The sequence below is a fragment of the Cupressus sempervirens genome, chromosome 3, assembly GCF_028749045.1.
Source record: "Cupressus sempervirens isolate cs-2001-9-10 chromosome 3, ASM2874904v1, whole genome shotgun sequence".
NCBI lineage: Eukaryota > Viridiplantae > Streptophyta > Pinopsida > Cupressales > Cupressaceae > Cupressus > Cupressus sempervirens.
Genome location: NC_143120.1, coordinates 54,486,391 through 54,503,759, shown reverse-complemented (window position 1 = coordinate 54,503,759; position 17,369 = coordinate 54,486,391).

Here is a 17,369-nt window from a genome sequence, read left to right as displayed (position 1 = left end):
TTCTGGTGTGACTTCTACAACATCATCACTCTCATCCTCGACTTTGAATTCTTCTTCGTGTATCTCTTCAACTTCTTGGTCAGCCATGTTTTCTTCAAACTATACTTTGAATTCTTTTGCAATTGCGGAGGATGCATAGAGCTCTGTAACTTTCAAATTTCAGAACAAAATAGAAACAAGCTTCTTGATGCTGACAATTCAATCAAATCCTTGATGTTCTAATTACATATCTACCAGCCTTTTTTTAATAAATTTAGCATGCACGAGCTTTAAAAATTATGATCGCAAGTTGCCATCAGTGTATATCAGCCGCAAAATTTGATTCTGATGTACTCTTCAAAGCTTTATTTTGCTTGGCTATAGTAATTTTGTCCTTTTTGCTTATCTATTGTGACACATCAGATTTTTTTTTTTTTCAGTTGTCTTCCGTTCTTACGCTGAGTCAAACCTTCAATCTTCATAATGCCGGAGGTGCCCTTGATGGATCTCTATGTTCACTTAGAGAGGCTTCGAAATGCCCTAATCATAAGAATGTAATGGTGCCTTGAAATTGTTTTGCAAATCCCTTTTACGTTCTTATGATGCCTTTTACCTCATAGGATCTCAAGCCTTTTTACTGCATACTTTTGCTTGTACGATTTAAGCTTCTTTTGTATAAGCGTAAAAATCCTTATCTTAGCCTTCTCACCTTTTATGCTCATATGTAACCCTTCACACCGAAGCATCAAAAACCTTTCTACTAACATCTTTGTTCTTATGATTCAACCATTCCTCGTATGAGCGTAAAACCTTTGCTCAAGCTTTCCTTCTATCCTTAATGCTCATACGTGCACGTATCTACGGAGACCTTGGAAATTCCTTCTACGTTGCTCCGCTTACTTCATTTCTCGGGACACTATAAGGCTTCAAAACTTACCTTTCACTTTTACAATTTCTCTTCATTCGTAGCATCAGAGAGCCTTCTCAACTGATATTGCATTCTTATGTTTAACCTTTATCGTATAAGCGTAAAGCCCTTTATCTTTATCTTCCTTTATTCACCACTTTACGCTTACACACTGAGACTAAACTCGTAACCATGGAGAAAGGAGAAAACAACCCTTCATTCATATGCTTAACTTACAAGCATAAGGGCGTAATGACAAAAATTGCCCTTCTTAGATATCAACGACTCAAATTTGATCACAAAAAATTTAAAAATAATGTCGCCATTGATTTTGTGCGCATGCAAAAATCATACCTCAAGTCATGTGCCACGTAGGATGGGCCCATCTGACATAGATGTCGTGCCTCCACATGATTCGCTGCAATTGGGCCCTTCTAACACTTCAACAGGTCCCACTTGATGCCTTTACTGCTAAAAGAAGGCTTTACGGTCATCCGCACACTCATGAGCGTAGGCACGTAAACACCATTGAACCTTGCCTTTGCTCTTATGGAATTCTTTTACTCGTAACACTGTAAAACCTTCGTGCACCCTTTAGATCAAGCTTTATGCCTTGTCAAGGTATTACGCCTTTACGCTACCAATTGAAATGTATATGCGTAGATCACCATCCAATACCTCTCCACTCTTTCAGTCAAGATGCTTACTTGTAAGCCCGTAACACAAGAATTTTTAAAGCATGATAGACCTTTACACTTCTTCACTATGTTACAAAACGTGGCCACAGAAGCCAAGAGCAAAAGGAATTCTGCTCTTATGTGAAACCTCACATTGTAAGACCATAAAGGATGAACTTAAAGCATTTTACAACTCCTCCTCAGAAATTCAAAAGGGAAGCAAGGATTTTCAAACTTGAGACAAATTCATGGCTGTGTTAAGAGACCAACCTTGAGAAGTTAATAGAATTTGACAACACATGAAATAGGGCAAAACTAGGGCAACCTAAAAACTTCCAGAATCTCATGAAATAAAAACCCCAGTCTATAGTATTTAAAAACTCAAATGATTTTTCACCAAAAATTTTCAAATTTTCTACAAATGTGAAAATCAGACCAACAGTGGCTTTTTCTGGGGATGATAGGCTACTTGGGTGTATGCAAGAATTCAAAATCTATGGGAGAGAAAACCACATACTTGGAGAAAAAATGACAACTTCTTCAAAGAGCACACAACAACACACAGAAATAAGCAACCAGACTGCACATGGATGTTTACAAGGATTTATAGAATATACAGAATTTACAAAACACTAGGAAACCCTAAAACTACTATTCATGGAGAAAATAAGTATCTTTCAAGAAAAATACCTCTTCAAGAACTGTCCATGAACTGGCAGTTCAAGAATATTGTCCAATAAATCTTTGAGTATATAGGAATCCTCACCCCAAGTAGTTTCAATCAAATAAGAGCCTAACCAGATAGGATCAAATTTTCCATGTTTCCCTTTATCTTCAATTCTGGCATTCCACATTAAGACTATATGTCCATCTTCAAAATTTTTGCTTACAGTTCTTTTATCATAGAGTTTCTTAACTTGCAGTTGCAACTTTTGGTTCTTTAGAGATGCTTCTCTTCTAGTTTCTGTCAATCCCACCAGCTCATCCATCCTCTCTTGCATTTCATCTATAGTGTCTTCATCATACAACTAAATGTAATTGTAAAGTCCTACCAAGTTATTCTGAGGCATTCTGGCTTGAATTCCATACACTATATCAAATGGAGCTACACCAATGGCTTTCTTTATAGTTACTCTGTCAGCCAATATTGCCAACTGTAACTTGGAATCCCATGTTTTTTTATTATCATCCAAGGTTCTTTTAATGACCTTCAACAGGCTCTTATTTGTGGACTCAGCTTATCCATTCCCTTGTGGATGATATGGAGAAGATGATAACCTTGTTATTCCATATTTATCACAAAACTTAATGAATTCCTCAGACCTGAAGCACATAGCATTGTCTGTTACAATTTTTTGTGGATAGCCAAATCTAAAAATAATATTATTTAGTAGGAAATTATTGACAACTTTACCTGTTGCATTTCTTGTGGGGATAGCCTCTACCCACCTTGTAATATAGTTAGTAGCCACCAGAATCCAAGAATAGCCACTGCTAGACATGGGGAAAATATCTCCTATGAAATCCAGACCCCATTGTTGAAAAGGTGCTTGAATTTCCACTGGCTTCAATGGAGTATTTCCTAAGAATTTTAGTTTTCCAGCAAACCTCTGACAAGGGTCACACTTCCTAACCATAACTTGGGCATCCTTGAAAAGGAAAGGCCACCAAAATCTAGCCCTCATTATCTTATGTGCAGTAGTTTTGGCCATAGAGTGTCCCCCACACACTCCAACATGCATTTCTTTCAAGACCTCTTTTGCCTTTTCTTTATCAACACATTTCAATAATAATCCCTCAAAATTTCTCCACCATAGGTTTCTTTGGACAATTACATACCTGATGGCTTGCAATTAAGTATTCCTCTTTTCATTTTTAGGCAAATGGGGAGGAGCTTCCATGTGTTGCAAGTAATATATGACATTGGTGTACCAATCACACTGGTCCATGCCACATAAGTCGGCTCTGAGATCATCATTTACCAGATTTATTTGATTAGCCTCTAGATTTGCTTCAGCCATGAGTTTGGTGAAACCTTGACTCCTTACTAACTTTGTTATCTATATATCAATGTTGAATTCTTGGATTCTATTGATCCATCTACACCTCCTACCTGATACTTCCTGTTGAGAAAATATATCCTTGACTGCAGCACTAGGTACAAAAGCGATAATAGTAGCACCTACCGGGTAACATCTGAAAGCTTTTACAGCCTTTACTAAAGCATATGCTTACTTTTCATTTATTTCATACTTTAGTTCAGCAGGTTGTAGTGACTTACTAAAAAAGGAAATAGGCTGCTCATATCCTTCTTGATTTTTCTGCAATAAGACTGCAGCCACAGTGTGGAAGGATGCAAAAGAAAAAATATGCATGAGTTTTGAATAATCTGGGGTTCTCAGTACTAGAGCATTTTTTATTGCAATTTTAATATCTTGGAATGCTTGTGAAGGCTCACTATTCCAATCTATAGTGGCTCCCTTTTTGAGCATCTTTGAGATAGGTCTACTGATCTCAGCAAAATTTGTAACAAATCTTCTAAGGAAATTAACTTGGCCAAAGAAAGATTGAATTTATTTTACATTTTTTGGCTTGGGGACTTTGTCAATAGCCGCCACTCTCTCAGGGTCTATTTTCACCCCATCTTTAGACACTATATGTCCTAGTAATTTTCCTTCTGTGACCTCGAATGTGCATTTCTTTGGGTTTAAAGAAACTCCATATTCCAGAGCTTGGATAAAGATTTTTTTCAAATGCTTGCAGTGATCCTCAGCCTTATTAGAATACACTATAAGATCATCCTAGTACACAACCATAAATTTATCAATATAATCATGAAATGCTACATCCATGGCTCTTTGGAAGGTAGCTCCTGCATTAATCAGGCCAAAAGGCATCCTCACATATACATATGTTCCCCATAGGGTTGTGAAGGCTATCTTGAACTATTCAATTTCCTTTACTAGAACTTGATTATATCTAGAGAAACCATCCATCATTGACATTAAGTCATAGCTAGTCACTTGCTGCAACATGGCTTCCATATTTGGTAACCCATAATTGTCTTTTAGAGATGCAATGTTTAAATTTCTAAAATCCACGCATAGCCTAATATCTCCATTCTTCTTCCTGATAGGAACCAAGTTTGAAACCCAAGTGGAATGCCTGATTGGTTTGATTATCCCACCATCCCTTAGTTTCATCAGCTCTTCTTGCATTTTTGGGGCCAGGGTAGGATTCACTGGTCTTTGTTTTTTCTTGAAAGGTTTTACATTGTCTTTTAATGGTATGACATTCTGGAATAGATCCTCCTTATAAGCCTTAAGGTCATCATATGACCAAGCAAAAAAATGTATGTATTTTCTAAGTAGGTCAATCAGTGTTTTCTTGATTTTAATAGGCAGATTTTGGCCAATATAAACCTTTTTGGGAACTTCATCAGTACCCAAGTTTATCTCTTCTAACTCCTAAGGTTTGGGGTCGTTAACTCCTAATTTTACTCTGTCCTGGTTATCAAAAATATTTTCCAAGACTACTAACCCCTTCGGCACCTTATTTGTTTTCAATTACATAATCTCTTGACCAAAAATGGTTTCCTTTTCATTTATGGTTTCAATTAGTTCATTGCAATCCATTTCTAGACTGTGGTACTTGTCTTCATTTAACAAAAAATTTGTAATATCCTTGTCATCCTCAAAGACCTTCCAATTTTCAATGTTATCAGGTATGGAAGGTCTATTTTGTACCTCAATTTGAGAGATTCCTGCAAATGATATCTCTTTTGGCTTGATTTCTACATTCGCTAACAAATCAGCCATCTTATTTTGAGTCCTATCTCTCCATGAGATCCCAAATGCATTAAAGAATTCGATCTGATCCCAAACTGCATTTCTATACTGCTTCAATCTCTTATTCTTGGATGAGTAGGTTCCTTTGATCTGAGAGATAATTAGTTTAGAATCCCCTATGACACATAGTTTCTTAATTCTATGATGTGTGGCAACTTTCAGTCTTGGCAACAATGCTTCATATTCTGCAATATTATTTGTGCGGGTAAACTTCAAAGTGAATGAATACCTAAAAGTGTTATTTTCAGGAGACACAAAAACTACACCTACCCCTACACCCTCTTTAGAACTAGCCCCATCAAAGAACATTGTCCATAATTGTGGTGAGTTCATGCAACATTCAACCTCATGTTCAATGATAGCAGGTAAATTTTTAACTTCCTCAATAATTAATTCAGCCCTGAAAGCATTGATCCTAGTATCTAAGAAACAAGTGGCATCTTTGTCAATTTCTCCCCCTAAAATGTGATTAACCCTTGGCTCTCTATTTACCCTGACAACTTTGTCCCCTATGTGGAAAGTGGCATAAGTCAAATCACATTGCAGGCTTCCCCCCATGGCAGCACTCCATTTCTTGGAGAGTAACATTCCATAGTGTGGAGGTATATCTACCACAAGGACAGACATGGTTAATTCTACTTTAGGATATGCAACCAATTTGAATGGTAAGGCATTTATGGTACCTATGACTGGGACTTCCCTAGCATCCATTCCGCTACATCTGCCCTGCTTGGTATCCACCTTTAAACCTAAGGCTTCCATTACTTTGAAAGGCATTGTAGTGTTGGAAGCTCCTGAGTCTATCATGCAATTTTTTAAGGTCTTCCTTTTTATGATTAGATTGAGGAAAAAAGGATCAATATCTTCTATAAATGCCACTGAGGAATCATCTAAAAACATTTGAGGAATCTGGGATATGATACCACTATCCTCTATTACTAATGGGGTTTGTTGGGACACAGTTTGATCTACAACAATATTATTGTTTCCTATTCCACCCAACCATGACAAAACCTTATTCTTATGCTCTTCAATTCTAAGAAGTTTAGATAAGGGCACTTTTATAGTAATTTGAGATAACATAGATATCATATCAACAGGTTCATCAATAGTGGGTTTTACAAGAGTACCTAGAGTTGGAATCTTTTGAGTAGCAGGCACCACTATTTGCTTGATAACATCAGGTTTTGATTTCTTTGGTTGCACCCCTAGTTTTGTTGCTTCACTTATCTGAAATTGAACCTTCTTCTTTGGTTCCCATTTCTTACCTTTATTTTCCTTGATCTTAAGCACATCTACATTGACTTTCTTGTTTTGATCATTCATTGTATGAGTGATCTCTTTGATGAATACACTGGATGGCTTTCATGCATCATTATTTACTGCTCTATTTCTCAAATTTTAGTTACTATGGACTTGTGAAATCATTTCTACTGTAATTCTATCAATCTCCTCTTTGGAGGGCATTCTTAAGCTTGTGAGACCTACATCAGAAAATGTACTGCATACCTTATCTGTATCATACCCTTCATCATTTGAAAGCACTTGCTGATGGTGTAGATGGTAAGAAATTCTTTGACTGGTAATATAATTTTCAGGCTCTTCTGAATCAGAATCTATCACACATGCTTACCATATTGCAACTTATATAATCATGGCTTTTCTCTTCGGTTTCTTCTTCAGGTTGTACCCCTTGAACTTGGGCAAATGACTGAGCAACAACACAATAATCAACAGAATGAGGTGATTGACATATGATGCACCATGGGAACTGGTTGGGAACTGGCTTACCATCTTTCCACTGAGTGGTGTAAGGGAAATTTTGCATTCTAGGCTACCTATTGAAACTATTGTTATTCACAGGGGGTCTTTCAACAACATTTGGCTTATTGAAATTAGTGGGATTCATCTTTTTGAGCAATTCCAAAACCTGGCCTATAGTAGGTTCTTCTATATTTTTTCCTATAGGAGTTTTATCACCCTCCCTTTTATTATTATTTTTAGGGTTAAAAAGCTTTGGATCATCCCTCCTACCTAGTTTACCAAATGCCTTCCTATTATTCTCTATATTTACTGCAATTTTATAGGCATCCCTTAAAGTCTTAGGATCCTTATCCCTCAATTGATAAGCCATTTTGCTATCAAAAGCATTGAAATATGTTGTGAGATAGACATCTTCATTCAACCTCATAACTTGAAATAATCTGTACATACCTTTCTGGAATCTTACATTGAAATCAAATGTGGATTCATTTGGATTCTTCTTGATGTTGTTGAAATCATTCAACATGAATCCTGCATTAGTGTTGTCTCCGTATTGCTCTTTGAACAATTTCTCCAAATCATTCCATGAGGTAATACTGTCATCAGGCAACCTCCTAAACCAATCTCTTGCATCCTCAGTTAGTGAATGCACAAACAATTTCATTACCATATCTTCATGTTCAACTTCATAATCATTCAACATATCAATGAAAATTCTCAAATGTTCTTCACCAGTAACAACATTATTCCCAAAGAACTTAACCACTTTGTCTCTTAGATCAAATGATATTTGTCTATACTTTTCTAGGTATACAGGTTTCTTCTAGAAACTAGGAACATTTGAAGTACTTGCTATGTTAGCTTGACTTAGAGGAGTTGATTGGGATTGTTGAGGTGGGACAAATGGAATTTGGGTGCCAATAGTGGATGATGAGGCAGGAGCAGATTGGGATGTTCCCTGAGTTGAGATTATTAGACCATTGACTGGTACAGGAGTTCCAAATGGGGTAGATAAATTAGGCCATGAAGCCAATGCAGAATTAGATTTTATGAATTGGATCTTTCTCCTAGTGTCTGCAGCATGAGCTTCATTCTCAACCTTCTCAAGCTCTTTTGCAAGATCTTCCCTCTCTTTTTGAGCCCTCTCTAGATCTAGATCTAATTTTGACATGGAGGGTTGTATAGGTTTGCTTGGTATAGCTTGAGGCTCATTTATTTGGATTCTTGTATCCTTGCCTTTCCCTTTAACTAGAGCTTTTACAGTGGGCTCTATAGGATCCACTTGAATAGGTTTATAGGCTTGGACTCGAGCAATAACTAGTTCTTGCCTTTGATTTAGGCATTTCTCTTGTTCTTGAACTTTAGCTCTCAGATTGTCTACATCTCCAAATACATCAGTATGGAGAGTTGTGGTATTTTCTTCTAACTTTTTATTCTGCTCCTTCAAAGTAGCCATCCTCCTTAGCAAAGCATCCCTTTCTATTATGGCATCCAAAGTAGCTTGCTCCTTTTCTTTTTCAAGACGAATGCATTTAGCTTCTTCCTCAGTAATCTATTTCTTCAAAAATCCTATTTCAGAGTGCACTTCTTTAGGATCTGCAGAAGTTGCCTCTAAATCAGCAGGGTCATCCAGATCTATAAGATTTGGCTCTACATATGGGGCTGCTCTCGGATTAAAAGGATTATCAAATGAACTCCTAAATCCTAGCCTATAGTTCATATCTACTATAGGATCTAGCCTTGATGAAGCAACTCCTATCGTAGACATGTCTTTGTCTTGAAAGACTCTCTCATCTGGTAATGGGGTACTGAAAATGCCTCCTAAGAGTCTTGTAGTTTCAGATTCAGAACTAAGCGAAGAAGACTCTCTTCCTACTACTAGTTGATAATGGGAATTGACAGATGCATTACCTCTGGGTTTCCAAGTGGGATTTGGATCTGTCTTCTTCTTATTTTGGTTCTTCCTACCACCTTGGGGTAGATCAGTACACATTGATACATCAGGATTGGCTCTTATGTAAGCTCTTGTGTTCTTTCTCTTGTTAGCCATATTCACCTTTTGTAACAATAAGCACTAGCTTCAAAAGCTTGACTGAGTCGCCACCCTATCTCAGGAAAATATGTAATGACACTTATTGCTAACTCAAGGAAAACAATACACAAGTAGAAACAAAATTATCTAGCATAGACAAACCAATTACTGATGTCATAAGACTGCAAATCTTGCTTGTTAGATAAGACATTTGGATAAGCTGGATACGTCAGTGTGTAGCTATGGTACTTGGGCTCTATCTTCTTTAAAATCTAAAGGTTTGTCACTAAAAGATTCCCTTATAACCATAGGAAAAACATAGATAACATGACACACACGTATACAGCAGGACCAAAGAAACTGTAGTACTTTCTCACAGATGTGTTGGACAACTCCCCAGCAGAGTCGCCATTTTGTTGGAGTTTTAAAATGCACTAAAACTACTAAGCAAAAAAATGCTTAGTACCAAGATGATAATACTCATACAATCTAAAATTCAGCCAATCCTTGTTAACAATTGCATGTATGAAACATTTGGATCCAACTTCTACAAAACCAAAGGTGGTTTTCTACTCTTTTGGCTCTGCAAAACCAGGTTGGTGTACCTAGGGATGATTCAAAATTGGAACAACTGTATGAGGATTACTCTTAGTTTTATTCTGATTCTCATTTCAAAATCCTCAAAAATATACATAATTCTTACTAACTTGATAAACACATCCCATGAAATAGATATGGCCAAGAATTCTTCTATAGATCTGCAGATGTTCTTAACAATAGTGGCTAATTGTAGCTAAAACATTCCATGCAAACAAGTGATGGCCAGCTTTGAAGATCTACAAGAAATAAAAGTAAAATTTGATTTGATACTGCATTTTGATAATCATTTATGATCGATTTCTCCTTCAACTAAATCAATTTGATCAGTGCCTAATCCATTGGGGTTCAGAGTCTATAACAAGTTCTCAGATCTAGTTTTTTGCCTTACAACAAATTCTATCATCAATTCTTATCAGAATTCATCATTCAAAACCCTTTCCGCTACTAAAGAAACCTTACCACATTTACCAAGGCTTTTATTTAATCCATTGAATTAACAACAATGATAAACTGATATACAACCTAACTAGATTGCATTCAATTGCACAAGCCTTTACTTATACAATATCAAGATAATCCAGTAATAAAAAGGATAAAAGATTCAGGAAAGAATAATATGGGGACAGTTCACAATTTGTATTTATTTTCTTTGAAAACTTTATAACATTTACAATAGACTAAGAATGACCTTCAAAAAGAACACAGTTCACTCTATATTCATGTATCCTCAGAGAATTGACAGAGAAAATACATCATAAACTTGCTTTCAAAATTTGGACCAAAAACAGACTAAGCATATTACTTAGAAAAATAGAATTTGGACCCTTCTTTTAACCTTGGAATCTCACTTAAATAATGTGAGATGCAACAAGCTTCTGGCTAAGAGAAAAGGATAGGTGTCCTCTTAAAAAATGAGTACATTCTTCCTTTTTAAAAGGAACTAGACACCTTAACTCAGAAAAGCAACCAATAAAAACAAATAGCAGTGACAGCTGGAGCATAAGATCTTTAACTTTGTCCTTTTCTCTAACTGCTCCCTATTGGTAGTGCTTTGATTTTTTTGATTACTTCCCAGACAAATATTTCTCTTTTGGTAGGCCATTCACATTCCCTAACTGTTGTTAGTTCATCCATAGTTTTCTGCCACCTGGCATTAGTAACACCCTTCCTTCTATGGTAAACCTATTCACTTCAGTTTCAATCTTGAAAAGGGTATCAATTAGTTTATTGAAAGGACATTCATCAATACCATCTTGGAGAATGGATACAACTTGTGGCAAGTCTATAATGCGATCAAAAGAACTAGACCACTCATTAAAATCTTTAACTTATCATCAGAATCAATAACAGAAGGAATTAAAGAATTGAAACCATTTGTTAGCACTTTCAATTTACTCTGAATTACTGCCAGCTTCCATGTGAAGATTTGCAATAATTCTTTCACTTTTTCCATACCCTCCTTCATAGTAATAAATTTTTCTGGGAGGTCTGGCTTCTTGGCTAACAAGGGTATCAACCTATCAAAAAATTGCATATATGGCCCCCATTCTTGAAAAGTAGGCTCAAGCCATCTAACTGCATCCATGCATACCTGTTCTACAGATTGTAGACTAATGAATTTATTATAAGAATCTTGAGATATTCTTTTCATAATGCTTATTCTATGATTTAATACATTCATCAAAGCACTATTCTTGGTATTACTATCAGCTTGGGAAACTTCTATTTCCACACTAATCACAGGCAGTGGCACTATTACTCCTATAGGTATTCCTTCTGTTTAGGCCTCTGCTTCTACCATGTGCCTTCTTTCTTCCTCTTGCCTTGGTGCATGTTCTGCCTCTATTGCTACCTTGAGTTGTTCTTTGAGGGATTTTGTTTCTGTTTCCAGAATTTTAATTTTTTCCTCTAACTCTTCTATTCTTTGTTTCTGTACATGGCTCATTTTGAGCTCTTCTTCATATGTTCTTCTAATATCAAGGCATTCATTGAACATTGCAACTAACTTATCCTCAATTTCATCAACCTTTTCTTCATTCATGAGAGCAAAATGTTTTACCAAGCTGGAGATCTCCTTCCCAGTAGTGCTCTCCAATGTCCACACAATCATATTGCCTTGAGCAGTTTCTTTTATATCCATCATCTTAGGATTCTTAGTGTTAGGGGCCACACTCCATACTGCTAGGGTTTTAGTGTCCACATTAAAACCTAACCCTCTTTTAAAGCCTTCACTGCTAGTGGCTTCATAACTGATGTCCTTATCTTTTCTTCTCATTTGGTCCAACACAAAGGCTTTCTCAATATCCCAATGTGGTATTAGAATCATACCACTCCTATGTACCAATTCTCTGGCTTCTGCAGCAGTCATTGTTTCACTTTCAGCGTCATAAGCCAATAATTTTTCAACTAACTCTTTATTTTTCTCTGGATCTTATCCAGGCATGAGACTCAATGTGAGATCATTTTGTTTGATCTTATAGAGAAAAATTTTAAACTCTGATGATTTAATAAAATCATCATCTTCCATGAACTTTTCAGATTGAATGTGCCTGTCATCCAATCTTGATGCTGCAATTTGTAAATTAGTAGAAGCTTTTCCTGCTTCAATAGCCCTTTGGTGAAAATAATTGTTCCTAATATCAGAAAAATACTCACTATTTCCAAACATGACTTGTATAGCTCTACTTACCACCTTTTCAGGGATGTGCATTGTCTTTTGTCTTTTATTTCCTTGTGGCACCCAGGCTGAATTTGATGGTTTCTCTTCTTCTAACTCAATATCCAATTTTGTGTCTAGCTCAGGGGAGTCTCTATTAAAAATGGCATCCTCTCCCTCTAGCTCATGAGGCATTTGTAACATAATATGGTCAAAATTTTCAACCATCTTCCTCAGATTATTAGGATATGGAAATTCTGTATAGAAACCCTTAAAATCAGGGTTGGTCCTCTTCAAAGAATTCTCCACTTTCCTTATTTCCTCATACTTAATAACTCATCTACCTTCCCTATTGCTGCTATGTTGGCAATTAGGTCCTTTATAGGGATAGGCTTGCTTGGAGGCAGAATAAAACCCCTAATGGCCTTGACCTCATTTGCAATATAACTGTTAGGGTCATACATCCTATAGGGCCTAGTGGCAAATTTATATTGACCTAAATAGTCACTTAATTCCTCAAATGCATTCTTTCCTATTTCAAAATCTCCTACTTTAAAGGTTCTACAAACAAAGGTAGGCTTATGCAAAGAAGGAGGTATCATTTATTTATTCATCAATAAGAATTGCCAAAAGAATTCAATAATAGCTAGTTTGGGAGGTAAATATTTTGGCAGTAGATGAGGAGGCTATGGGCATGAAAAAACTCTAATTAAAGTACATTCTTTAAACAAAAAATATACTTCCCCAGTTATGATCTAATTTTGTTTTTTCATCTAAGAAAGAGGGCCTAAGAAGAGTCTTCAAAACATTGGGTGCCCTAAAGAAAGTATGATCTAGTTGCCTCATAATAATAAAACTGAACAAATTAAAAAATACTAGGGCATTTGAATAAAAGAAATCCTTATGCCAAATATGAGTCCAGAGTTGCACAGGTAACTCACCAAATTCATCAGAAGTTTGATCAATGAAGTCTCTATTGATGTACCCAATAATGCTATATAAGATAAGGTGCATTAGTAATGAATAATGGTTGAACTTGAAGTCTTTCATCTCTCCTTTCTTAGCATCACAAATCTGCATGTGCATACTGTCAATGATAAAGGCCACATAATCATACTCCTTATGATAAAAAGGATTACATGGGTTGCATACTTATTTCTCCTTATTTCTGTTCCATGGGTTACATACTCGTACATTCTCTATTCTATTCTAATAAAAGTACATGAAAAGATCATAACTAGTCATTCTAGGGCATTCAGCATCTCAAAAAAAAATATAAGGGTCTCTGAATATATGATCATTTGCAAAAAAAAATTTGACGACCCTGGAAGGAGTTTTAGCCAGTCGTCTGCATGCTTGTTCTGTTTTCTGACCCTTGTCCTCTTTTCTATCTTAATATCAGATTTCTTTCTTTTTCCTTCTTGTTCGACTTCTACAACATCATCACCCTCGTCCTCGACTTCAAATTCTTCTTCGTGCATCTCTTCAACTTCTTGGTCAACCATGTTTTCTTCAAACTATACTTTGAATTCTTTTGCAATTGCACAGGATACACAGAGCTTTGTAACTTTCAAATTTTAGAACAGAACAGAAACAAGGTTCTTGATGTTGACAATTCAATCAAATCCTTGATGTTTTAATTACATATTTGCCAGCCTTTTTTTAATAAATTTAGCATGCATGAGCTTTAAAAATTGTGATCACAAGTTGCCATCAGGGTATATTAGCCACCAAATTTGATTCTGATGTACTCTTCAAAGCTTTATTTTGCTTGGCTATAGTAATTTTGTCCTTTTTCCTTATCTATCATGACACATCAGATTTTTTTTTTCAACTATCTTTCGTTCTTACGCTGAGTCAAACCTTCAATCTTCGTAATTCCAGAGGTACCCTCGATGGATCTCTACATTCACTCAGAGAGGCTTCGAAATGCCCTAATCGTAAGAATGTAATGGTGCCTTGACACTATTTTCCAAATCCCTTTTACATTCTTACGACGCCTTTTACCACGTAGGATCTCAAGCCTTTTTACTGCATACTTTCACTTTTACGATTTAAGCTTCTTCCGTATAAGCGTAAAAATCCTTATCTCAGACTTCTCACCTTTTATACTCATACGTAACCCTTCACACTGGAGCATTGGAAACCTTTCCACTAACATCTTTGTTCTTACGATTCAACCATTCCTTGTATGAGTGTAAAACATTTGCTCAATCTTTCCTTCTATCCTTTACGCTCATACGTGCACTTATCTGTGGAGACCTTGGAAATTCCTTGTACATTGCTCCACTTACTTCATTTCTTGGGACACCGTAAGGCTTCAAAACTTACCTTTCACTTTTACGATTTATCTTCATTTGTAGCATCGAAGAGCATTCTCAACTGATATTGCGTTCTTACATTTACCCTTTATCATATAAGTGTAAATCCCTTTATCTTTATCTTCCTTTATTCACTACTTTACGCTTACATGCTGAGACTGAACTCGTAACCATGGAGAAAGGAAAAAACAACCCTTCGTTCATATGCTTAACTTACAAGCGTAAGGGCGTAATGACAAAAATTACCATTCTCAGATATCAACGACTTAGATTTGATATCAAAAAATTTAAAAATAACGTCGCCATTGATTTTGTGCACATGCAAAAATCATACCTCAAGTCATGTGCCATGCAGGATGGGCCCATCTGACATAGATGTCGTGCCTCCACCTAATTTTTTGTAACTGGGCCCTGCTGACACTTCAAAAAGTCCCACTTGATGCCTTTACTACTAAAACAAGGCTTTACGATTGCCCACAAACTCAAGAACGTAGGCACGTAAACACCATTGAACATTGCCTTTGCATTTATGGAATTCTTTTACTCGTAACACCGTAAAACCTTCGTGCACCCTTTTGATCAAGCTTTACACCTTGTCAAGGTATTACGCCTTTACGCTACCAATTGAAATGTATATGCATAGATCACCACCCAATACCTCTCTGGTCCTTCGCTCAAGCTGCTTACTCATAAGCCTATAGCACGAGAATTTTTAAAGCGTGATAGACCTTTACACTTCTTTTCTGTGTTACAAAACGTGGCCATGGAAGCCAAGAGCAAAAGGCATTCCACTCTTATGTGAAACCTCACACCGTAAGACCATAAAGGACAAACTTAAAGCATTTTACAACTCCTTCTCTGAAATTCAAAAGGGAAGCAAGGGTTTTCAGACTCGGGGCAATTTCATGGCTGTGTTAAGAGACCAATCATGAGAAGTTAATAGAATCTGACAACACATGAAATAGGGAAAAACTAGGGCAACCTAAAAACTTCCAGAATCTCTTGAAATTAAAACCCCAGTTTGCAGTATTTAAAAACTCAAATGATTTTTCACCAAAAAATTTCAAATTTTTTGCAAATGTGAGAATTAGACCAACAGTAAGAACTCAACGATCTTGCCAGAGCAAGAATGAAAAATATAATAGACAAGAAAGAGGTTCTTAGAAATAGTCAAAATAAATAAAATATCCTATAGGGAACCACCCTCCCAAAAGATAGTGTTAGAACCTAAAACTAAAAGTTGTGTGAAGTCATCAAGTACAATCTATGTAGTAACACTCCAAGAAAGTGAGGTACCCAAATAAGGTGATTATTTCATATGGTGTGAAGTACCCAAATCAATCATCCAAGGAGTAGTAGAAGAAAAAGATCATGTAGAAATAGTGTGTCCTTCTTGAAGGAGGAGGTGGTGGCTTCGAAGAAGCAATATTGTGCTACTCCATGACCTCCTCTAACACCTCAAGACATTTCTTCACATCTAATAATCCCTTGGATCACTTACTGACATTTTCCAAACACTCTGCTCTTGCTAACACCTACTTGATCACTTTGCAAACTCCATTCGTAATTACAAACAAGGAAAATACTTTCCTTTATACTAAGTCCTCAAAAAAATTCCTTGATACTTTGCCTGGATATAATTTATGCTATGTTGTATTTCAATACATTAAAAACACTTGGAAACATACAATAGTGTAAGAATTTGCCTTAGAGAAAAATTCACCCAAGAACTAAGAACTCAAACACAAGCACAACTATAGACCAAAAATGGATATGATCAATTAATAAAAGTATGTCCTAATACATTGGTATGTTAAGTATATACAAACACACTAGGAGGGCCTATATATAAAGGCCTCTTAGGAAGCACCTAGAATGTCTTTAGAAGGAACTAGGAGATAAGATAAGCATCATGACAACTAAGCACATGCCTTATCCATCACTCTAGATGAGTGGATAAGAATGACAAGGTTGTAGAGACCATGTTCTTAATTAGTGTTATAACTTGTGTGTTGTAGATACCATGTACATAAAAGAGGTTTGGACTCCTATGTTGTCAACATGACAAATCACAAGAGTGCACATACTTCTAGGTGGATAAATAAATAAATATTAAAAATATGTGTTAAAGTAAGTAAACTTAAGTAAGGGTAAATTGTGTATAATTATTTACACCAACACCCCCCCTTAAGTGCAACTTAGGGGAATGCCCTTAAGCTTATGAAAAGTAGGATAAAGATGCATAATGGGTCTCGACTACTAGGCCATGTTAGGTACCCATGTAGATAATGATATGCAAATCTCTCATAAAGCAGAGAAAGAGGGAAAAACTCATGGGAAAAACCCTCCAATAAGGGAGATGAAAAGGGATGCATGGATGAATGGAGTAATCAAAACCCCATCATTATGATATACATCCAGTATATACAAGAAAAAAATGGAGGACAAAACCCCCCAAGAGGATAAAGTCCCCCTCAAAAACAAGAAGAAGGAGACAAGGTAGTCCCCCCCATTAAAAGTAGAGTGTCAATTAGTGAGAAATGCTCCAATGTAGAAGCTAATCCATGACCTCTGAATGATGTTCT